This window comes from Ostrinia nubilalis, chromosome 9 (assembly GCF_963855985.1).
Source record: "Ostrinia nubilalis chromosome 9, ilOstNubi1.1, whole genome shotgun sequence".
Taxonomy (NCBI): Eukaryota; Metazoa; Arthropoda; class Insecta; order Lepidoptera; family Crambidae; genus Ostrinia; species Ostrinia nubilalis.
This window is the reverse complement of record NC_087096.1, coordinates 871,890-898,510: the sequence shown is the minus strand read 5'-3', so window position 1 is coordinate 898,510 and position 26,621 is coordinate 871,890. Positions and strand designations below refer to the sequence as shown.

Here is a 26,621-nt window from a genome sequence, read left to right as displayed (position 1 = left end):
TTCGCAATATGCGTCTGATTTTGTAATTATAAACACTGGCGTTGAATTTTGGTTTTGTTAATTTTCTAGTTCAATTTCAAATCACGTGCACATAGAATTGCACGCAGGCTGTTTGCTGTTGTAAATAAAGCCTTGGGCTCAATATTAAACTTATGTTGTTATGTTTTATATGCCTATTAATATTTTGACCTTTTCGGTCCCTTTTAACCCTCTTTTCCGTAAGCTTTTTACCTATAACCGCTCAAAATGAGTTTTACCATGAATTTTTAATCGTTGGATCAAATCGAAGGGAGTATTAAAGTATTAATATTCAATGGTTTCTGCGAAATATTGAAGAGTCGGCTTCTAAAAGTGGGTTTTGTAGGGTAGTCACGTATTAGCAGTTAGAATCGATGGATGGAACGCTGAAATTAGAAGATAAGCCTTAGTCAAACGCTTTTAGAGGGTCGTACACGCCTATGCATTCAGTTCAAAGCGGTGACCCAGTTTTTCAGGAGCCTTTCATGTAAATGTCTTGGCTATTCAGATGTGGAAGAACTAATAACTTGGTGCCTTTTAGGTCTGAGTTAGGTCGGCTTGGAATTTTGAACTGGTTTTTTACAGTGGCATAGGTTTTACGTGACTAGCTGACCGGGAAATTTTGTGCCGACTATGTTCATGCGAAACATTGTAGAATTTTAATGTTTTTTTTAAATAATTGGTATTTTAGATTTGAAGCCGATTCAATACAAATAATCGAATATTTCTTATTTATAATATTAGCGTATGTACAGCAGATATGCACATAAAGTCTTAATTGCTGAACTTCTATACTGTTTGCCAGGTAAGCTCTGTTAATTTATATTCAAAGTAGGTCCCTAGTGTATGAAATGAGTAATTCACCCCATTTCAGGCATGAAATCAGACATATTAATGAATCGGTAATGAAAAATAGTAATCAAGATCTCTCCGTAATCTTCCTGTAATTTAAATTGCAGAATGACTTCATTGGGGTCTGGCAAGAATTTAGTTTAAGCCTTTAATTTTCACTTGCCTGGGATTTCCTTACTTAGGCAGGCCTCGTCTACGAAAAGGCTAGGGGAAAAGCTATTATTCAAGTCAGAATGAAACACAGCACTGAGAAGTTCCCCTGTCATTTCACGATACAACATCATTTGCAGAAATTTAAAGACACCATAAAAGTTTCACTCGAGACTTGGTAATGGCTTCCATCAAATATTACGAGGTCGACCGCCATTTTGGGGTAAGAAAACATAGAAAACATACAGGACAATCGTTTTCGTTTCAGTCTTAATTAAACACACAAAATATTCCATTAAGAAGAATGTCCAGCAGTGGCCGCCATTGTGCGGGATAATGAGGGTTTTTGTGCCAGACAATGGACCGCTGTAAATGCTAATTCTGAACCTTATGGCGGAATCAGAAGTTAATTGTCTATGGTTGTTTAAATTGATGCAATTAATTGTCCGTCTTTATATTGTCTATTTTAACTCTTTTTGCTATGGGTACATAAGTATGTTCACTTTACACACATAGACACAAGTTTAAAAAATTTTAGATTTGAAAATGACATGATGCTTCTCCACACTGCACTGGTTAGGTTTTTCAGTCAATATTATTGTTGAATCAAAAATAGAAATCCAATAAGTATATCGAAGAAATGGAAATGAATCAGCTTTCATACGACAGAGATCATGTTTATAAATATTTTTCAAGGAATTATTTGTTACTATTAGCCGATCTCCTTTTGCTATTCTTGTTACATAAACAGATGAAAAATGTCCCCCTTCTAAGTAAAGTCCATAAATACTGAAACAACCGGATCCTTTGTTTCAAATCCTGTTATGAAAAAGCACCATTGTAAAGCATCGAGGGCTGTTTTCATTCCAGGAATTTTCCCAAGAGGTGCTCACTTAACTTAACCCGGGCATGTTTGCAGGCAAACAATTATAACTCTAAGCTTCTTAGTTTCCAAATTCCAAGATTTACTTTTAATTATTTAGCTAAGAGCTCTCTCTTTAATGCTTCAACCACAACAACGCATGCAGATCGCCATCGCCGGCGCGATCATAGGCCAATGACACACTCCCAATAATCTGTACTGATGTTAAAAAGCTGAAGCGTGTGTTTCTTTGCTTGAACGCGCTAATATCAGGAACTATTTTTTATATTCGTGCTACTGGAATGCACTTGCAACTGGTGGTAGCGGTTTACTCCAATTGCAATGCGGTGTTTTAGATGGAGATTTTGTGGGTGTTCATTTATTAATATCTTTCAGGCTGTTTATTATACTATAGTGTATATTTTAAAGCTATTGGTAGTTTCTTCTTTTTTGGTTATATCTATTAGATTGTAAGGATTAACGTTAAGCAAGCGAGAAGTGGTTTCATGGATGTGGATGTCAGAAACTTTGAAAAAATATTTTTGCGTTTGATAGCTCAATCGAGGAAGGTTTTTAAGGCTATATTACATCACACTACAGCCAATAAGGGCGGAGGAGTGAAGAAAAATGTTGCAATAACGGGAAATATTATTCAAACTACTTTCACGCGTACGAAGTCGCAGGCACAGCTAGTTTAAATAATATTCCTCTCTAACGTTGTTTAGATACTCTGAAGACTTCAAGATCCCTGAAGGCTATTTCTATTATCTGCTCTTAATATTATCTGCTATTTCTCTTATCTGCTTTAATGGATCACATTTTAAAAATAACCTTAGCTACCTATAAGGGTTAGTTGGGAAGATATTTAAGCCAACTAATGAGAAAAAATAGGTTAGCAATAAAGTGTAATTATCCCAAACGACTAAAACAACGAGTATTATATTTCAACGTAGCTACTAATCAACTCGGTTCATGAGGATAGAGTCGTTTTTAGAGTAGTAGAGACCATAATTTACTGCAGTAAAGCCAATACGACTTTACGTACCGGAAAATCGTTTTAATCTGCTAAAGTATCTAAAAAACTTCACGAAAAAGGTGCACTGAAATATCACCTTTTTAAATTGAGCGAAAATGTGTGGTGCAGCTGGATCTATGCCAACTTTTTGGGAGAATGTAAGCAGGAATGCACACGTGTTCTGATAATTAAATGAGTTTATTGGATGGTTGTATCAATATTATACCCTCATGGATGATTAAATAATAACCGTCAAAAAAAGTTAAGTAAAAAGAGTTGAAAAAAAATTGAAATTGCTTTCTTCATGCGCCTCGTCGTTCGTTCGGCAGAACGGACTTGGTTTTGGCACCAAGTAGACCATTTACATCGCAGAACTGATTATCTAGACATGCGGTAGCATGCCAAGCCAAGTTCAAGTAACAGAACTGGCAAGCAGCATCGTGTGTAATATTCAATATACGATCAATAGCCTCAGTCCAACAATAGTTAACACCAATTAGGTATCTAGCCTCAAACTAAGCAGAACTTGTGCTATGGTGACTAGACATTGGATGGACAAACAATACATTCACAGTTTATGTAAGTACATAATTCGATGGGTGCCTGGAATAAAGCCGCAATAGCCATAGCAGCAGTTTTCCGATTAAGTGATTTTAGAAAACTGCGGGTCCCTATACACCTTTTGAATTTTTTTCAGAATTTTATCTTTGAAACTGCCTGATTTACCAAAATCACTATGGATATTGAATCGTTATTCCCATTCATCAATTAAAATTTCTTGACCGAAATAATCGTACTTACCATATATTTTATTTTTATTTTATTTATTTAATAGGACAACCAACAAGACATACACTGGAAGACAATCAATATTTACAACGTATTTAACTTAATCTAAGTGCTGCCTTAATTATTTAAATCTTCTACAAGCAAACGGCTATTACTGTATCCTTCAGATCAGCGCCTGAGGCTGCAATACACTATTGCTGTTTGATTGATTGCACACTTTTTACCGGAATAAAACCACAATGGACTCTTACGGAACTGACTTTCAATGTATGAAGCGGCAATATGTATTTCTACCTTTTTTAAAGTATATTCTAAGCACTATAACCTTAAGCACATTAAATGTTACTCCAGAAAAAATAACGCATCGTTTGATATACAAACCGTTTTGATACGCCTCGTAGTTTAGAATTATTCAAAATTGTCACTAAATCTCTTCTCCTGTAGAATTGTGTTTTGTCGATTGTGGCTTTATTCCCGGCACCCATCGATTATGATCGTCTGAAACAGCACTGGTTTTGTGGTCAAGTTAGTCACCAGGGCATACAGCCGTCGAGCTAACACAAAACGTGTCAGTACATTAATTTATACCTATTGGTACTCGTATGTTGTGCTCAAGTCAACCATTAACTTATCTCAGCATTACCTTAAACCAAGGACCCGTACCTAAGTACTACCTACAACTAATTGTACTTTTTCAAGGGCAAAAAGTTGAAACGAATAAGTCTGACGACTAAAAATAACAATTCCTACTATGTAAAGAGGACTATAATATTCAAAATGATGTCTGCAAGAAAACTGATAGTTTAATAAAGCCAACATTTATTTTTAAAATAACTTTCCAGACTGTCTATCTAGTTTTGAATAATTTTACTCTCGAACCTAAATCACAGTCTTAAGCATTCTTAATCAATTTTTTGCCTTACATTACTTAACCTTCGCCTATTAATCAAAATCAGCTCGCACTTAACTTTGGACTCAGGAAATTACAACTACTCAGTATTCCTTGCCTTTATAGGTAGATCAACGATAGCGTGTTTATTGTCCTATAGCACCCTAATGGGTCTTGCAATAAGCGCCAAATTGCTACCAATTCTATAAAAGTTACCATAGAACTACTATACAGCAACTTCGATAACATGTTACACAAATTGCTTATTTTTTGTATGTGTACGAGCTATTAACTATAATCGTGGTTATTTTTCTGGAATAATAATCATGATTTATGAAATAATAGCAACCATAAAACCTAATTACTTAATTAGTACCTTGGACATGGAAAATGATTTATTATTAAAGAAAATGCTCAAAGCATTATTTTGCTGAAACAAATTAACATCAGTTACTGGGCACGTACAAGTCACAGCACGTCATGCTTACCGCTATGGCATCTTATGTAATTCTAATAAGGCTGATTTTACAATAAAAATATAAAGTCTGACGTGCTTACTATAAAATTACCCCATAGCATGCTAAAATTCAACACCTTTTAATAAAATGACACTAAATTTGATGTAAACTTAACTATAAATTTCAGATTGTGGCCAATTTAAGTTCAATTTTAAGATTAATCTCAGGATTTGGTCTATTCCTAGACTTATTTATTCTTCGTCTCGCCGTAGGTTTCTTAAAAACCTTGTTTAATAGTTTAGATCTTTTTCGCGAAACTTCGTCCGTGGGCTTATCACAGAAAAGGTTTCTTTGGAATTGAATTTACTACTGATATAGTTACAGTCCTAAATACCTGCTAAGCTTACTTTCAGTGAAAGAATTTCTAAAAATAAAAAAGTTAAAAAAGCTTCTGTCTGAATATTTGGGCACGTGGAACCTGCGCCAAAAAACTCTCACATACTTTAATAAACATCACTGGAATTAAGGTTGCTATATCATGCATGCGTGAGCCTCTATGCAGTCTCTTAAAAATGTCGCGTTTGCAGTAATGTGAGTCATCTTTCACAGTGAGCGATCACAAATCGTTTCAAAGTTTTAGGCTGAGTTGCACCATCTTATTTAAACTTTAACAAACGTCAGAAATCTGGCAAATTACATACAGAAAACACCGGTTAATGTGATAGTTACGGTTAAAGTAAGTTGACGCAACTCAGCCTTAGGCTGGGTAGCACCATCTTATTTTAACTTTAACAAACGTCAGAAATCTGACAAACTCCATACAAAAATCACCGGTTAATGTGATATTTACGGTTAAAGTAAGTTGGCGCAACTCAGCCTTAGTTACACAAAAAGACTGTGTCAGTTACCAGTTACCTTTGACGCGAGCTCGCTTTGAATCAAAACATTACATGGAATCAGCGGAGAGCTTCTTGCTCATCATGTCTGTGGTTCTCAAACTATTCCAATTTTAAAAGTCATAAAAGAATAAGAATGGAAATGAGAAAAACTTTATTTGACACAAAAAGAAAATAAAAAACAGAACAAAGGGACTTAAAACTATACACGCATATTTTTGTGCCAAAAAGGCCCCGCTCAGCATTAATCGCTGACGCTGGTTTTCAGCGGGTGCCTCTCCTGCCAACATTTTAAATTACTAAAAGTCATAGGCTTTTAAAAAGCGCTTTACATGTCCCACTATTACTTTAACCCACCACTGCTTAGAACAATAAAAAAGAAGCAGTGCAAGAAACTGAGTCACCTTTTTACCGAAGACTGCAAGCCGTTTCCAAAGTACTGAACCATGAAAAATATTACAACAGGACATAAAAAAATACATAATACCTACACATGTGACTCGAAGAACTGATTAGTGCCACCCTGTCGCAGTCACGATGTTCATTGCATTAAATACCCCACAGTGAGAATCACGGACTATGATAGACAACTTCCTAACAGCTAAAAATTAGTAGATACCCTTACCTCATACAATATCTGTTTCTGAAAACCTAAATATTTTTAAGGTGTTGTTAACTTTCTCAAATAAATAAAATAACAGATATTAGAAGTCTGGCCCGTGGCGGCAATTCCGAGAACTTGAGGGTAGCCTTTGTGTAGCGCTATAGAGGCAGGAGACCGTGAAGTGTGAAAAATAAATAACGATAGAATTATTTATTATGTACTTTAACTCATCTAAAAACTACTGTAATGTGGGAGAGACAAAAAAAAATATTTTTTTAACTATTTACTACCATTTACCTACTCAATCCCTGGTTAAAACAGAATTAAGAAGAATGCATACAGGAATGTAGGTGCTATAAACGTCCACAAGGTAGTTAGGGTGTTTGTACCCTCGTCATCATTACACATTCATGGCCCCAATAGAATTTGAACCTGCGTAGGTACGTTACACGATACACTACGCGACCGCTCTTGCTCCAAATAATGCAAATATTCTACCTTCTACTCCTTGTATTAAAAATAAACTTAATGCAGTTTACTTAAAGCAGCATTTTCCAACACCATTCTAAAACGTACCACTTTGAGAAACCCTGAGCGAGTCCATTACTTTTACGGGCTTTTACGGGTGCAGTAATATGACCTTTCACACAAATTGCGGCGTGAACAGCGCCATTTTGACTCGATCGTGGAAGGGTTATCATTCGCAAAGGAGTTTGCACCTGGTATAGGGGTGTGATGGATGGGACGCGGGGATGTAGGGTGATAGATCACTGGCACTTTTAAAAGAAGCGTGATAATATTTGGGCTGAGAATATAGGAAGGGGGAAGATGGATTTTCTTGCGACAAAACGATCACGACCGTGTTACCTATAATAACTTGTGAAGATGTTAAGGGAATAATAAGATTATAGGTTAGGTACCTACTCTAAAATCTGGTATGTGAAAATGTGTGTATCAAACCATGTCAACAAAATGAGAACCCATACACTAGTTTTCGATTAAAAGATGTGCTTTAAAAAATATGAACACAAGCACAGCTTAGTGCAGCAGCCGCTAGAAGAACAGACTAGGTATTTATAAACCTTTTGTTGGCAAATAAAATACTTTTACTTCAGAAAGAAAGAAAGATTATTCTTACAAATTAACACCTAATGAAAAAAATATAGAGTGGGTATTCGGTAAGTGTGGATATTTTGCGGGTCGCTAGATGTTTGTTCACAACATTAATTAATTCGGATAGTGATGGTTTGGTATGTTTTTCCTAATTGCCATAGATAAACCCGTCATGCTGTCAATGCCAGATGTTTGTATAATTCCAGTCACGATAAACTTTATCGGGCTCTGGATAAGCAGGTTAAATGATACAGCCATGTTGCAACTGATTAAAACGTCTGAAATATGAAGTGTTTGCATTAATGTTAACTGTGCCTATTTTGCATATAAATGTACCTACTAATTTAAAAAAATACGATAAAAAATCTTTTTTTAAAGATCATAAATAGAATTTACCTTTCTCCTTTTCTTGGGTCGTCTTTACATTTAAACTTAATAATAAAATTGTTGTAACAAGGAAAGACACTTAAGAGTTCATGCTTTTCTGGAAATTTAAGTTTCTAGTCATAATTTTCATTTCCTTCTTTTAAATGAAATTCAAATGAAAAGTTTGCCAGAATTATAACGTTTCCAACTTGTTGTAGGTATTTCTTTACTTGTTGTATTACAACTAAACAAGCAATTCACTATACATTTATCATAACAATCTCATTTCATCTCCGTAATTCGCTCATCTTCTATTCATAATAGAAAATGGTTTCTTTCCTATGATGAAACAATTTGTTCTATCCATTTTTCAGGGTCCACCCACTTGTTCGTAAATTATCTTAATCGGGGTCAAAACCGCGGGGCAAGGGGCATAAATCATCGAGAGCCTTTATCGGGGCTCCTCAACGGCCCTCGTGTAGTACTCAGCATTTGTTAAGGTCTCTATTCTCATCCATAAAGTAAAATAGGGTATGCTGCTTTCATAATATTAGGTAAGAGTTTGAAAGTACGATTAAAATGCTAGTACTGATAAGTTTTTTCAGTAGTTTTTTTCTCTCTCTTTCTCTCTTTAACAGTTAAATAAGTACTTTTAAAACAAGGTGACTTTCGATTTAGATTTGAATTCGTGATCACTTCACTTCGTCCCTAAAAACAATAAATCAATTCATTGAAAACAACGCATCAATTAACGATGACATAGATTTTTCCCTAGGGCATAAATTCTGTGTGCGCTGTGTGGTTGTCATTTTTGTTCAACTTACGTACTACTTCTTTTTAACTCTACATTTCTGCCTTTGTAAAAACCAATAAACAATTTTTCTTCCGTATTTACTTAGTTCCAATTAAGCCAAGCTAAACTACTCATTACATTCCTTCGAGAGTGACATCATCATTCACAACAATATGCTATATCCAAAAATATTTTTTACCCACATTATGATATTATTATGATTCCTTTTGATAGAGAAGAAATTATGTACACAGTCGCGTGTGACATAAAGCACAGGGTATCTATGTTAATTGACGTACAGTCAACAACACAACACAACACAATCTTATTGCAAAATAACACCTACTACAACGACATAAGAGTCTCAATTGTTCAGGTTTACACGCTGTCTGTACTAGACATGCTAGACGCTAACGCTTCATAAAGTCTCAAGGCCATTCCAGCCATCACATATGGCATTGGCAGAGATTGACATATGAAATTGAAAAGTCGGTTAATGCCATGATAAAACCAGGACCCACTCTATTTGATCAAAAGCCAATGGACTAAGACCCTTATCTCAATTCATTACCTTAAGATCATTTGGACATCAGTAGGGCTGGATGTAACTGGGGTATATTCAGAAGTCTCCACTATTTATAGATCGTTTCATCCACGAAGACGCGCCCCACCAATTTTGGTCGAGGGAAGCGCGCTTGCGGTGAGTTTGATCCGAGCAATCCGAGCGTCAAAGTTGCACAGCGTGCTATGGAGAGGGCTATGCTTGGTGTTTCTTTGCGAGATCGAATCAGAAATGAGGAAATTCGTAAACGAACTAAAGTCGCTGACATAGCCCGACGGATTAGCAAGCTGAAGTGGCAATGGGCAGGGCACATAGTACGCAGAACTGACGGCCGATGGGGCAGCAAGGTTCTGGAATGGAGGCCGCGTACCGGAAAACGCAGCGTGGGACGTCGATCTACAAGGTGGACCGATGACATCGTAAAGGTAGCAGGGAGGCCTATGTTCAGCAGTGGACGTCCTATGGCTGAAATGATGATGATGATGAATCCGAGCGTCATTATTGTAGTGCGCGTGTACACTCATGGATAATATAACGTGTACCGATAACACTCAAACATTAGCGGAAGAATGGTGGAACGCGCCTTTGTGGATGAAACGATCTATACATGTAAGCACATGTGCCAAACACTATATTTAGTATCAGCGATCAGCGATTTTGTGATTTTATCGATGCAGCATCGCGATTTCGCGACTCGGACGCGGTATCGAAATCGCGTGTTTTAGCAACTGGCGATCGTGACGTTTGGCGTTTTTAAGTGTGCGGTTGAATGTGTGGTTGATGCATTGCATTCAGTTTCTATAATAAATTCGCTGATCGCCGATGCTAAAACAACCACATAATCATTAGTTATGTGCTGTGGCTCTTACAGTTTGTTTTTTTTTTGTTTCAGATTTGCAATTGCGTCACTGAAGCGGATACTAAAGTAAGTAATGGCAATGTTACTTATTAAATGGAGATTGAACTGTCTCGTTACAAGATTTACAATTAAAAATAGCTTTACTCAAATCACTAGAGGTAGCATGTCAATGTAACTCGTCTTTATTTATTAGCAAAAGTGCCAGTGCCATCTATTTAGACAGGTGTACCTATTTGGTTTACCTATAATTAAAATTGTTTGTCAATTCGGTTCCTAATACGCTATTATTTATTAGAATCTAATGACGACAGAAATACAGCAAACAACAAGTAATTTAGTGGATTAAGCGCTCAAACACTTAATTTAATCTATTTAAAATTGCTATGATCGTTCTGCCTCCATTTAAAAGTTTCTCTGCCCTAACTGGGTCCGCATTGTTTTGCTTAAATTGTCAGACCTAAACAATAAAGTATTGAGAATACATTTTTTATACAAAGATCTTATTTCTATCACTGCATTGTGTAAAGGCGTGGCACACATAAGCGGGTCGCACACTCGGGCGGTAAACTCGAATATGTAGATGGATATTCGGGATAAAGGCCAATAGAATCGTTCAACAAATACCATACGGAAACCCTTTTACACTAATCAGGAGTTACAGCCTACCAATAATAGTCGCAAGGAAGACATTTCGTAACAGCTGTTGTGTGGATTCAGTACTTGACTTACTTGACTCAGTACACAATGTGGAATATTTTTGGTCGTATAAATATTGGTACGACCCACGGAGTAGCCAGATGATTCTATTATGGAATTCGGAATTTCGTAACAACATAAGAGTATAAATGTATTACATTGTTATGCTATATTATGTCCATAGGTAGTTTGATTATCTTTTCTACTGTAATAACTTGTTATTTTATCTTGACTAAAAATCTTTGCTGAAAAATTCGATACTACGAGTAGAACGGAAACAAAAACATCATAGCTAAGCTACGCTACGTTAAGCTAAATTTACATGCCCAATGGTTTGAAATCGGGCGTACTTGTAAAGCTGAGAACAGCATTTTGAGTATTATACTTACAGTTATCAGCAACATTTTTGTTGCAGAATTGCGCAACTACATAAAGTGCCACAGTGGTTGACTTCCTACAGGCTATCTAATCCCCGCTTTTTTACTTAATAAATCTACTCTATCCTTTCCAATTATGTCAACGTCCAGATAAGTGCGACCCTGGACCTCCTGATGCGAGATTAATCTAATATTAGTTTAAACTTCTGAGTTCGACGCACGCACGTCACCTTCGTTCGTCCAACACGCTCCTTCTCTCCACTCCTTCCCACCGCACTGGTTTCCTCTCTAATTCATTTCTCCTCAATTCCATTCGCCTTTGGAACGCTCTTCCCGAGAACATCAGGCAGGCTCCTAGTAAGTTTGTTTTCAAACACTCTGTGCGCAAACATTTTCTTGAACGCATCATGTCGTCTTGATCTCCCTTATTCTTTCCTTTTCTCCCTTATCCTCTCCTATCCTCCCTTACCTCTCGTCATCCATTTTATATAAATTATATGTATGTATTTATGTATATATTTTGTATAAATATATATTATAATATTTTATGTATTATATTGTGTACATTTTTGTAGCTTTTTAGCACCGCCTACTAAATATCTCTGTTTTGCTAAAGGTCAGCTGGTAGAGAATGACGTATGGCATTAAGCTCGCCTTTTTGTACAGAACATTGTTGTGTGTGCAATAAAGTCTTTAAATAAATAAATAAATATGTTCTGGTTTAGGAGATTGCTCCTAAAAGGGTATCACGATGGCCTGATATACGGCTGCTTGCATTGAAGCTCTTTAATTACAGATTAGTTGCCTTTGTCTGCATTGGACGGTCCTCGAACAATGGAATCCATCTTGGAATAGAAAAACGGCCGTAATTTTCTGTAGTGGAAATCAAGTTGCTGTCGACCATTCGAAACTGTAAGCGAAGGGAAAAATATCGAATCTGGCGTCGTCGGAATACCTAGATATTTTTATACAAACACGCTAACATCCTTATTTATAAATACATTGGTACAGGTCACATTGTACCAATGTATACAGGGTGGAAATGATAAGTGATCTCACTCAAGTATTTCTAAACTATACAAGATATCGAAAAACTGATTACTGGTCCTGAAAGTGCTTCACGAGCTCTAAATTTTCATCTTGCAAAACTCACCACAGCTATTTCAGCCTTCTTTTTTTGCTATTACAAGGCCTTGCCCAAATCGTACTTAGATACCATACCTTACAATGACAAATGCCGTGCAATATCCACCTGCGGCTAATTTCACCCCTATTCCATGGCTCTCATCGCTAAGCCTACACTTAACTATGGTGTCTACAACTGACAGCTATAATTGACAATACCTCGGCGGATCCAGGGTTCAGAAAGGTGTTATGCCGTTAAAATGGAGCTTTAACTCTGACGCTGAAGCAATGCAAAGTTATGAAAGAGTTATCTTTAATTTTGAATTGTTTGGAGAACAACTTGTTCCTTGCATTGTCTACAGCACATCGGATTTTCCATTTTTGTTAAAAATAGCTCCTATTACAGCTGCCTAATGCCCGTTTTCACCATCAGTCCTTCATTTTTAAGTGACCCCTATGGTAACACATATCAGGCATTTTGCTTTCATACTGGTCACTTAAAAATTAGGGATTGATGGTGAAAACGGGCATAAGCCTCTTTGTCATTGTCTTTGTTGATGTGCTGTCATCTGTATCGTCGTTTCAGCCAAATGACGTCCACTGCTGGACAAAGGCCTCCCCCAAGGTTTTCCATAGGTAATGAACGGTCCTGCGCTGCCCGCATCCAGGCTCTTCCCGCGACCTTTACCAGATCGTCGGTCCACCTAGTAGGAGGCCTGCCCACGCTAAGTCTTCCAGCCCGTGGTCGCCACTCGAGAACTTTCCTGCCCCAACGGCCATCGTCTCTACGAGCTATGTGCCCCGCCTACTGCCACTTGATTTTAGCAATTCTAAGAGTTGTCATCAGACCGTATAGTCAACGTCAAATATTTCGAAATACCCAAAGTTATCAAAAAGTTGTAAAAAAGACGTGTTGCGAACTATATGCATTTGGCGCTGTACAAAGCACAGGATTAAAGTAACTGAAGTCGAACTCGACAAGTTATTGGTATTACGAATTCATAAGAACAACAAATTAATTCGCTCTACATTTCAATTCAACTCGATTATGACTTCAAAGGTAAACTCCGGGAATCCAATTTCATATTTCTTCACTAGATTTATATAACTTTGCAATGTTTTATTGCGATTGAATAACTGCAACAGCATAGTGAGTTTAATATTGTCTACTTTATTTATTCATTAATTGATTTCATTGTCATTGATGTTACAAAACCTTACGTAAGAAAAAAATAGAGTAATACATAAAATAGACTAATATTAAAATGTAGGATGCCAATCTGAAGCGTAGTATAATTTTAAACATTCATAGGAGACTCCTTCTATAAAAGTAACTTTTCGTATTATTCGAAATCATTCAAGAAATTATTAATATTTTATGCTCCTTATTTATAATTCAAGTTGTTGCTGTATATCATCTCAGTTCACTGTCATAAATTATCAATTCGTCTTTTTTCCACTTCGCTGTTCACGCAGAATTTCGGGTTTGAAAAACTTTCAACGTTCATATATCAACTGACAAAAAGTTCGCTCTAGCTCAGAATAAATCGTGGCATATCATGCAAGCGTTGTACGACTCTACTTTTTCATTCAAAGTTATTGTGTTTTTTAATCACTCAGCAGTTTGTTCAATCGATATTAATTTATGCTTTTAATTCTACGATAGCTGCCCTGGCAAATTTCTACCGCCTATCATAATCTATCTATATAAATAAAAATGAATTGATGTTCGTAAGTCTGATTAAAACTCGAGAACGGCTGGGCCGATTGAGCTGATTTTGGTTTTAAAATGTTTGTCGTAGTCCAGGGTAGGTCTAAACGGTGAACAAATACGCGCGCGATATTGTTTTTCTGTGACAGACAAAATTCCACGCGGGCGAAGCCGCGGGCGGAAAGCTAGTTAGAAATAAAGTAGGATTCTAATGGTGAAATAATTTTTCATATTGGTCTAGTAGTTTTAGAGCCTACTTATTCAATTTATACAAAAAAACAAATCTTTCCTCCATTCCATTAGTGTACTCATATGACCGTACTGTGCTTTGGTATATTAGACAAGTTCATATAAATTCATATGACCGTACTCTAATTTGGTACACTAGACGAGTTCAATAAATAAATAATAACTACGTATTTACTCGTGCTACGAAAATGCATAGTCTATGTGTTCAGGAATCAGTAATGCCCTTTAATACAGAGTTCAAACCTCCAGCATCGTACATTATTGAAGTTGAATTTCCATGGAATTATCAAAATGAACTCGTATTTAACTGCAAAGATACATTCTCTCGGCTTATGCAATACCTTTTAATACAGAGTTCCGTATAGCATCGTATGTTATTTGAACTTGGTTTCTAAGTAACAAGAACAGTTAGATTTCTATGAAATAACGTATTTACTTTCAAGCTATGCTTATCTATACTTCTATACTAATATTATTAAGCTGAAGAGATTTTTTACTTGAACGTGCTAATCTCAGGAAGTATTTACTGGTCCGATATGAAAAATTATTTTTGTGTTGGATAGCCCATTTATTGAGCAAGGTATTCTACACCCAATAGGGACGGGAAAATAAAGAAAAATGTTGCAAAATAAAAACGGGAAATATAATTCAAACTTCATACTTTCAAGCGTACAAAGTCGCGGGCACCACTAGTAGCATAAATACGAGTAGTAATAATTATTTAATAAAGAATCCCAGTTCTCTGCATCGTACTCGTATATTATTCGAACTGGATTTCTCAGTAGCAACGTACAATTTCCATGGAACAACCAACGTGATTTCATATTCAGTTTCGGTTGGCTGCTATTCTCATGGCTGATCGTTGCATCACCAAACCATTCTGCAAACTTCATGCATGCCGTTTATAGCTCGCACCAACGAAGTTCGGCACATTTGTAAATATGATTTTAAGGCAGATTGAAGAGTCTCAAATAATTATCGAAAGTCGGTGATTTTAGCCATGGGTAGTTTTCTGCTAGACGTGAACTTTAAGGGAACAAAGCACGGTTTTTCGCTTAGAGTCAGTGCTGGCATTCTTTTTGAGTCCATCGCCTGTCCATCAAGCAAAAGAAGACCTACCAGTCTTCCCTATGCTTATCGAGACGTATTTTGTATTCGATAACCAATTTGAGCCCTTTTATCTTACGATAGATACGGCCAGCCCCCTGCCACACAAGGTTCTTAGATTTTGACACAGGCTTGCACCATAATGCTTTTAACCCAAAGGAATATTTCCCTCTCCTTTACTTTAAATCAGAAAAAGACATCCAAAGTCGATGCTAAGAAGCTTATTCGATCGTATGAGTTTTTAATATTGCCAAAGACTACTGGCGCGTGCTACCTGCACACGAGCGGGCAACGATCGTGTTCTTCCGCGCTCCGCATCTCTAAAGACCGACGACACGATTCCGGTACGTGTCAGAATGGGTGATATCCAGTTTTATGTTCGACGATCATTGTGACGAGATCAAAGCCGCCCTACAAAGTATTGTAATGAAACGGAGATTGCTTGTTGGCAAAATTGAAAATTCTAGCCTCATTACATTTTAATACGTAGGATCTATACCAAGTTGTTCTTTTTTAATAAATGCGAAGAAATTCGGTCAGAATACTTGCTACTATTTCACGCAAAAGTGGCTAAATTAGTCTTTAGAAACAGTCAAAACAAAATAAATCGTCACCAGTGTGGAATCCGGTGATTAATAAATGCAAACCGCGAATTTTGCGGTCAAGTACGAATACGAATACGGATACTGTGAGTGTTGTGTGTCGTGGTAACATCACTAGTGGACCTAGTGGTAGTGTAACAAATGACAATATGAGGGTAGTTGAAAATCTTCAAGCCCGCCCGAACGGACGACGCCGCGAACCGCCAGTCTGCTTGTGACCACGGCTGCAGCATCGCAGCCGAAACGTCAAGCCGTGAGTACATAATGTAACTCATTAATAAACGTCGCGTTAGTCTTAACGTGTGTTACTATTTTAATTGAAATGGAACGCGAGTTTCAAATCTTATAAAATAATTCTCGTTTAAAAAAAACTGGAAGTAGCCATGATAAACGTTTTTTTTACGTTATAAATATTCATATATTTATTATATTATTTGCTTTTGAGAAAGCTTTCCCAAATATTTAATATAATCTAAATTTATAACAGTATTTTTTATCACCGATCGCGTGATAAAGATGTCAACTTTAATGCCAGTCCGTAATTAACTGCTGACTGAGTACGCTAATTAATTAATTGCAACGAAAAAACGCTAATAAAAATAGAACGGTTTATTAATAGGCAGCTATCACTGTAGCATAGTAAATCATCGTTAATTATTCCAGGTTCGATTTCAGGCCAAAAATATATTTCCTAAGAGCCAAAGCACATGATGCGTTGCGGCGCCGCACGGAAAAGATTTCTCCGTATCACGCGACGCGCGCGCTTCACCGCGTCCCGTCTAATTCTTCACACCGATGCGTGCAGGACGCCATCGCCGGCGCAATCATAGGCCAATCACAGGTCGCGCGGACTATCATAAATCTGATATTTCTATGTAAGACGACGCAGCGACACCGCACCAGCGTCGCACCGCCGCCGCAACGCATCGTGTGCTTTGGCTCTAATTTATCTGAAGACGTTCTCGCCAAAAATCCACGTCTGCTATAATTAATGGAATAAGGCGTTACTTTGCGGAAATCCATAACCTTAACGAAAATAAATGATTTGGCTATTATTCCTGTTATTTGAATTAATGTTCGGTTGGTAGTGCGGAGAACTTTCTTACAAGTGTGTATCAAGTAATTTTATGTAGTTTTATGCTGTGAAAAAATCACAGCCTATAATAATAAGAATGAGTTGCACCAACTTACTAAAACTGTAACTACAACAATAAACGGTATTTTTGTACAGAGTATGACAGATTTTTGACGTTAGTTAAAGTTAAAGTTAGATGCTGCAACCCAGCCCAAGAGAAATACAGTTACAGGTAACGATAAAAAAAACTTACACCCTGTATCGTGTTCTTAAAAAAAAAAACATCAATAAATTTATTCGAGTAACTACGCGGCCACTAAAGGGGTAAACGTCAGTCTAATTCAATGCATGACATCTATATGCTAAATTCCACGAACGCCATCCATAATGTAGGCAGACATCGTAAGCTCACGACTTCACACAATCGATATAAAACTCTAAGGCTGAGTTGCACCACCTAACTTTAACGGTAACTATAGCGATAACTGGTGCTTTTTGTGGTGCTTTTTGTATGCAGTTTGACAAGAGTTTTGACGTTTGTTAAAGTTGAAGTAAGATGGTGCAACCCAGCCTTAGACTCCTCGTAGAGTACAGACTTTTATTCGGCCGATAGTTGGGCCCGATTCTTTTTCGTAGAAAAGAATCGGCTGGTACCAATATGCGCACGTTCTTACATTTCCATACTGATTAACAAGCCCGACCCAACTATCGGCCAACGACGACAACTATCGGACAACTATCAGTCGACGGTCTGCGCCTAGGCTTAGTCTGCGAATAGTTGGGCCTGATTGTAATTTATGGAAAAGAATCGGCCGATACCAATTTGCGCACTTTAATACATTATGCCCAACTATCGGCCGACAAAAGTCTGTGTCTGCGGCTAGGCTTAGAGCTCCCAAAGTTAAGCACAGTTTGCTCATGTCTCATAGTGAGAAAGTTTAATCGTTTCCGCCAAGGATCCTAAGTAAACTTCTTCCAAGAAGCAATGATCAGTCTTTTCTAGTTGTGCTAGTTTTTTTTATCCACAACGACACCAACACAACAACAGTCATCTTCTTGGGAACGATTGGTTTAGATATAATTAAGTAGGACTTAATTAGTTATTCAGAGTAGCAAAAGTAATTAGAAGCCGTTAGTTTCAAGTTCTTGATTGCAGTTCACGCGATATCAGTTTTGAGACAAACCAAACTCAAAATATTTGATGACTGATCGCAACATAATATTTTTATATAGAAAATCGATTTTAAAATCCATCTTGTGAAGGAGGAAGGCAGTCCAGGAACAGTCATAGTGGAAATCCATGGGGGAAGCCTTTTTCCAACCGTGGACGTTTCTAAGCTGAAACGAACAAAATAAATATTCATTATACAGAAGGAACCTACTTCCTATTTCTCTTGTAGGTTCACATACTCAACCGCTGCAAATGGGGTGTGTAATGTATGATATAACTACATATCATATAATACTTAGAGGATATAACATCAAATTATATAAAATCATTTAATATAATAATTATTCACTATAATAAACGAATAATATAATTTTAAAATGAATAATTTTAAGACAAATAACTAACAACTGATATAAAATGGTTTGATATAATGAATATTTTCTATAAAACTTACAATTTATACTATTTAAAACAAATAACATTCAAATCATATAAAAATAAAATGTCGAACAATCAAATGAGATAAAATTCTTTTCCTATAAAACTTAAATCATATAACAAGTAGGTACCTATTTTACAATTAAAGTTCAATTGTTATAATAAGCATTGCATGCAACAAGCAAGCAAGCAAACAAGCAAGCTAGCAAACGAGCAAGCAAGCAAGCAAGCGAGCAAGCAAGCTAACATGCAGGCAAGTAAGCAGGCAAGCTAGCAAGCAAGCAGGCAGGCAAGCAAGCAAGCAAGCAGGCAAGCAAGCAGGCAAGCAAGCAAGCAAGCAGGCAAGCAAGCAAGCAAGCAGGCATGCAGGCATGCAGCATGCAAATTTGACTAAAAACTTGAGACTTCTGTCACGGCTCCGGCACTGCGGGGCTCTGGCGGTCCCTCGCGTGCTAATCGTCGCAGATGGCTTTCGCTCGACACCGCGTCTTCGGCTTGCTGGCCGGCTTCGCCGGCCAGCCTCATCCGCGGCGCCTCGCTTCCAGCCACCTGCTCCTCAGCCCGCGGGCCGCCTCGCCCCTCCGTGCCTACGCGCTTCTAAATTACACTCTAGGGGTAGGGCAGACAAGACTACGTGGAGTCGGTTTTACGGCGATTCGTTTTTGTCACTAAAGTCATTTATAAGTCAACCTAAAGAAGAACATACCTACTAAAAGTTATGTGTAGATATATGTATATCAGAAATTATATCAATTAAAGAGTAAGTATACCAAATAGTCGTTATAACAAATAATATTTATTTTATGTAATGGTTATATGAAATATTATTTATATTTAAACAAAATTACATCAAGTGAGTCTTAGATTAAGTAAGGTTTATATCAAATGTCTTTATGCGTTATGATTGGTATCTGAAATGACATTATTAGAAATGATTCATTATATGAAGTAAACATTATATCTTAAAAAAATATATCAAGTGTTATTATAACATACATTTATTATACAATATGAACGTTATTGAAATGAATTTATATCATATAAACTTATATAAACTGTCACGCACCCCTGCAAATGGGAGCGCTTGACGTGATATTAGAAAAGTTTTAATGGTAGTTCAGACGGTATGTTATGTATACCCAATGAAGCTTGCCAGTCTTCGGTATTGAGTTTAGGTTAAGTAAACTAATATTTAAAAAAGTTATAAGTACATAGATAGGTAACAGGTTTATTTGCAAAACACATTGGCACACAATAAGCAAAAAGTAAGAGTAACAAACACAAGAGGAGCAGAAAAATAATTACCTACATTACAAGCAATAAAGAGAAAATCCTACGCTAAGCCTTGTGCCGCAGCGATGCAAAAAAGCAGAGAGCTCAGTGTAGACACTGCTCTAAAAAGGAGCAAAACACTGATTTGAATGAATGAAATAGTAGAGAATGACTGATGGCAAAGACCAGTCATTTATGATGAAAACCTTTACCTACGACCTACAATCTTTAAGAAGATAGCGTACTTATACCACAAAGGCTGGCAACGCACATGTAACTCCCCGGCGCTGCGAATGTCTATAGGCGGCGGTAATCACTTACCATCAGGTGATCCGTTTGCTCGTTTGCCTCCCATAAAAATACTTCTTCTTTCTTTAGTAAATATGTTAGTAGGTAACGTAGACTCTGTGGCATCTCGTTCCCTTATAATAAGTGCTATTTTACTATAAAGTTTGCTGCAATATGCTGTCGACTGTACATAGATAATACATAAATCATATTTTTACGCCGCTGACCTAAATAAAGTTTACTTTGAACTTTCATGCAAAGATTTGAAACTTTGTTTAGTTTTGTCGGGTTCGCGTCATACAAATATGGCGCCTCGAGCGAAGTGTTTCAAAAGAACATGTTAGGCCTGGTTTCCATTAAAGCGGAGAAGAGATGAGATGGGTCTGTAATGTATGTAATTTGTATAATGAGCGCCTCGAAGTTTTGCATCGTGAGCAGTTTCTGGACAAAATGCGTTTTCAGATTTGTTTCAATTTGTTCAGATTATTTCAGGATGTTTTTGTGGATCACTTTTATTAATTACTCCTAAAGAAATCAGTTATCTTCAGTTAAAGTCCCGTCTAAATAGCCCCATATGTGAGGGAAATTATCTCAAACATAAATAAATTAAAAATTGCTTAATGTAAGTAATGCCTTCATCATCATCATCATCATTTCAGCCATAGGACGTTCACTGCTGAACATAGGCCTCCCCCAATGCTTTCCATGTTGATCGATTGGTAGCGGCCTGCGTCCAGCGCTTCCCTGCTACCTTTACGATGTCGTCGGTCCACCTTGTAGGTGGACGTGGAAGTAATGCCTAATGTAAGGTTTTTGGTAGAGCCTGTTATTTTGATATTAAAACTTAAACACACAATCCAATTTGATTTATTTGCCGATGTTAGTCTTCAAACGTGACCCTTGACCTAATAAAATTGACCCCTATTCTGTAATTCGACCCCAAAGTTATGCGAATTAGTCGCAAGGAGACTTCAAAAGGACCGCTTACAAAAGCATCTCGTGGGTAAATGCTTATTAATTGACCCAAAATATCAATGCGAGCTGGAGACTTTTAGATTAATTTAATTATTAGGCATGTACCTACCTATTTTACTTATGAATTTTCATTATGTGGTACTTTTCCACAGGTCGTGAGTGACAGAGATTTCAAAAAAATCCCTTCATCTTTTAGTCTAGTATCTTTTGGGGGGAGGTCTTATATCGTCAGTCGTCGTAAGCTACGTTAATGTAAAATATGATAGTAAATGTTACTGAGAGCCAAAGCACACGATACGTTGCGGCGGCGATGCGACGCCGGAGCGGTGCGAATATTTGTGGTGAGCACACAGGCACAGCGAAATCTATTATGTTAGGTGTTACGTTAGTTGTGTTGCTACTAGGGCATGAATATCGGAATCTCGGAATCTCGTAATATCGGAATCTCGGACTGCGAGATCCGATATTTCAATTCCGATATTGAGCGACCCAATATCGTAATATCGGAATCAGATAAAAGTTTTTATTGAGATTTTAAACAAAGCGTTTAAACTCGCCACCACCTGCCACAAAGTCCAAAGTACATGATTGGCAAAGACCAATGATTTTCTCATGTCTCTCACCATCACTTTTTGTTCCACTGCAAAAAAATTAATATCTTTACTATTTATGGTTAATTTAACTTGTTCTAAATCAATTTTAGCATTTGCCATAGGTACTTGGTCAACAAAGAACGACATCTCAACTCCCTTTCAAACATTAATTTTACTGGACTATGGACCGTCAGTTCTGCGTACTATGTGCCCTGCCCATTGCCACTTCAGCTTGCTAATCCGTCGGGCTATGTCAGCGACCTTAGTTAGTTTACGGAGCTCCTCATTTCTGATTAGCTCGTAAAGAAACACCAAGCTTATCCCTCTCCATAGCACGTTGTGCCCTATATTCAAAGGCCACGTTTTCGAGCCGTATATCATCACTGGTATCACACACTAATTGAAGACTTTCGTCTTCGTATTCGACGATTTACCTCTTTCTCGAAATTGCATCTAACTATCTAGCTGATCGTTTGTCCGAGATAGACATACTTACTTGTCAACAATCTCGAGAATCGAGCTCCTAACCGAAACTGGGTAAGGAGCAACATGGACATTCGACATAAGCTTCGTTTTTTCCATATTCATCCGAAGGCCTACCTGTTGGGAAACTCGATTAAGGTCTTCGAGCATTGTGATAAGGTCTTATAACGGTTCTGCCCTAGTACGCAAAACAGACGGACGATGAGACAGCAAGGTTCTGAAGTGGAGGCCACGTACCGGAAAGCGCAGCGTAGGACTTATAACCACAAGGTGGATCGACGACCACATAAAGGTAGCAGGAAGGTGCTGCATGCAACCGGCCATTGTGAAAATCAGCATCGGAGCCTGTGTTCAGCAGTGGACGTCCTATGGCTGACATGATGATGATGGATGGAACAAATTACAAGCATATTCAAGTTTTTTACCACTCTACAATTTTTGTAACACGTGATTTGAATGACTCTAAAATTCGTTCCGCCAACATAAAACAGGGTAATATAATGAAGGAGTAAAAGTTTGTTTGATACCTGTGATTTTACAAAAACACTTTAATTATTTGCTAGTCCATATAGGCTCATTATCAGTAACCATTCATTATCAGGTGATCCGTCTGCTCGTTTGCCTCTTGTCACATAAAAAACCAAATGCAATGGATACCCATAACGTAAAAATGGTTTTAAAATACTTCAATTTTATGAAGTGCTGTTTTGTACCAAATTAAAGATTTTGATTAAAATCATTATTTCATTGTAAACAATCCAGAATTCTTACGAATATAACCAAATATTAATTTTATAGCACATGAACTCAATTCCGATATTAATATCGGAATTCCGATATTGAGATCTAATATCGGAATCCAATATCGGAATTGAAAACCTTCCGATATTACATGCCCTAGTTGCTACACTGGCCATCAAGAAACTTCATACTTTTTAAAAAACAATATCGTTGCTCTTTTGTTCTTTTTCTCTTTATCATGACGCTCGATTGTTCACAGCATATTTACTAGGAATCGATTTTTCATTGAATACGTACATTCAAAACTTAAATACCGCACTTAACTATACTACTTACGAGTTTATGTAACTGCCTTGAAGCACATAATATGCTTACACACATGAATTTGGGCCAAGCGAGCCGACGTAGTGGTACTTGAACCAATAACCATTACTGGTCGTTTTTCACATCAGTGGCATGTTTGCTATTGCCCTCAGCTATGGACGCCATAGCTACCTACTTCCAGCAAATAAAGCGACTGGAATTTTACGCCGACTACCCTCGAAACCATCCGTGCGTGATGGCAAACATGCTGGGCGCTACGGACCCGTGGCCGCAACGTAATATGTACAAACAGTAAACAATGCATCTCGTGCAGTTGTGATACGGTACTATATTGCAATTATGTAGTTTGATGTACGAACGTATTTACTATAGGCCTATTGCTTAGCTCTGTTAGTGCCTGAGGTATAGCGATAAGGGAGGGTGTTTTTAGGGCGTCAAACGTTATTTATTTATTTAATTAACATTAAGTTAGCGAGACTTCAAATGTGTTTCACATTTGTATGCTCTGTCACGTCATAATGTCAATGTCACCCCTCCTGTGCCGCTCTCATACCTCAGGCACTGATTTAAGCGGTAGACCTAGGTATACCAGAGTAAATACAAATGAGTAGGTTATCTTAATAAAAACGCACCGAGCGCGGTTTGTATGTGAGCGCGCCAATACGTATGCGGCGCGCACGCACACGACAAAATTGAGCGTGGATTAGCGGGGAGTTGCACCTATACTAAACAATTTAAATGCTATGTCACTACAGCGTCAATTTTAGCATGCCAGCTATGCTAAACGACTTTGGAAAAAATTCATCAGAATTTATCTTTACAGGTATGAAATTGGTAGGAATAACGTGACTACAATAGTTCCAAGCTTTATGAATCCTATAATGAATTGAGTACCTAGTTCTCACACCTGTCAATATTGTCTACATTTCTGTGAGCTGTCGAATCGCGATTTTTGAATAGCTTTTGTTTAGCAACAAGAATAAGAATAATTACCTTCACCTGTCCGCCCACACGATTAATATTGATCGATTTCAAAGCTACTGAAAATAGATTTTACGGTTTGTTGAAAGTCATTGGGTTTTAGAACTAAAATGAAGTGTTATTATGAAGTTCTTTTTCTAATTTTATTATTGATTATAATAGCATGATGAAGTACCTACAATGTAAATGCTGCTGCCTTTGCTGAACACTATAATTCGGGCCTTTTCAAGGCGAGAGTGAATAGGCACTTACAGGGCAGATATGTACCATCCTAGACTGCATCTCACTTAACACCAGGTGCGATTGCGGTCAAATACCTGCCTTGTCTTGCATAAAAAAAATCGCGAATTCGAACCACACAACCCACAAACTGTCCAATAAATTAATGAAGCTGCAAATGCTGTTTTGCAGTCCTTTAAATCGTTTGTCTGTTAACCAACCAAACTAACTACCAAATAATGACAGGTATTAACGCACATTTAAAAGTTAGACGGCCGCTAACGAGTCGTTAGTTGGGCGAGTTGCTCAACAATGTCAAACTTCAGCATAATGCGTGACAAGGGCGGACAACTAGTATATTCTAAGGCTGGGTTGCACCATTTTACTTTAACTTTGTTTCAGCAAAATGACGTCCATTGCTGGACAAAGGCCTCCTCCAAGGTTTTCCACAATGCACGGTCCTGCGCTGCCCGCATCCAGGCTCTTCCCGCGACCTTTACCAGATCGTCGGTCCACCTAGTAGGAGGAGTTTTGCTGAAACAACAACTTTAACTTTGACAAACGTCAAAAATCTGTCAAACTCCATACAAAAAGCATCGGTTAATGTTATTGTTACGGTTAAAATAAGGTGGTGCAACCCAGCCTAAATGTTTTGGAGTTAACCAAAAGTTGCGGCATCCTTCGCAAGTTTCCAACTATGCAACTAGAGCTTGTTTTTGCTACGTCTTGCGTCAGGACTTGTCTGCCAAGCCAGTTGAAGTAACTTAACGAGTACGTAAGTCGTCCTACTAACCAGCCAAACAATATTTTTGAAAAAAAATAATTGTGAATAAACTATTGGGAATTGAGAATAAAATTGTGAGTAGGGCTGTCACCCTGTATAATAGGTCAGTACCACAGGCATAGCGTTTAAAACATAAGTAGTTTCCTATAGTTCTGAATCGAAGCCAGAGGTATGTTATGAGACATAACAGGCCTGTCACGGTATATTTACACGTCTGAAGCAAACCTGTTTACGGGAATACTTACTTGTCTCCATGGAGTCCTTGAAATAACAATATAACTAAAACACATTATGTTCTGTTGTTCGAGTTATGTCAATTTCCCCTTGTCATTAGCAAAAATAGATCTCTTTAAAGAGCTTTGATTGCCTTAAACAAAAGAAGGAGACTCGCCGACGTTTGACGTAACAAAACACTACCCCACACCGCTCCCTTATCGCAGGAAACTACTCATTTGAACACTGTACCTGTAGTTATTATACAGTGAACTACGAGTCAAATCAGTGTGCGTGACCATCCCGCAAAATTTTACGACTACAGCTTATCAATTCAAGTGAAATCAGCGAAAAGGTTATCGTGAACGCTCAAGGATGTTCGTTATTCGCCAGTAAATATAGCAAAGGTCACCCATCCACTTTCATTTTGATTATTCGACAATAATCACAGTGACAAGCGCTACAAATTGACAAGGGCATTTGCTTTTCACGGGCCTATTGATGGTTGATAAGGCTCCTCAACGCCATTTTGTTTGCCATTTTCGTTTCAGATCAGTTTAGCTAAAAACATTTTCAAATGTTGCCAACATTGTGAAAAATTATCAGATCTCATATAGAGTCAAGCTTCTAACTCTGCACCTGGTTCAAATGTGACACGACCGTTTCGCTATCGTCACGTTTTTTTTTAATTTGTATTCAGCGGCTATTCTAGTCCATTAAAGTCCTAGTATCACTGCGACCGTTATCGATCTATTGTGATCGCCGCTATTTTCCTTACAGTTCGCCTCCGAGTCCTGCATCCATTAGGAAGTGCAGTATCTTTTGGGGGGCGATATGATATCGTCACGTTACTCATCATCATTACTTTTCTGTTCTACAATAGTTGTTATACCAAAACAAAGTAATGAAAGAAATATTCAGTTTTGCTCGTAAGAAGCCATTACATGTCTCATTATCTTTTTGGCATTTCA

The 26,621-nt window shown here is 37.5% G+C and overlaps 1 protein-coding gene across 1 annotated transcript in view; it reads left to right on the top strand.

The window, feature by feature from the left end:
- Nucleotides 1–26,621, top strand: part of LOC135074351 (allatostatin-A receptor) — a 153,682-nt gene that overhangs the window by 35,552 nt on the left and 91,509 nt on the right. Inside the window, exon 2 of the mRNA XM_063968606.1 lies at nt 10,260–10,292. The gene's annotated coding sequence lies outside the window, so the exon portion shown is untranslated. The remainder of the gene's footprint in view (nt 1–10,259; nt 10,293–26,621) is intronic.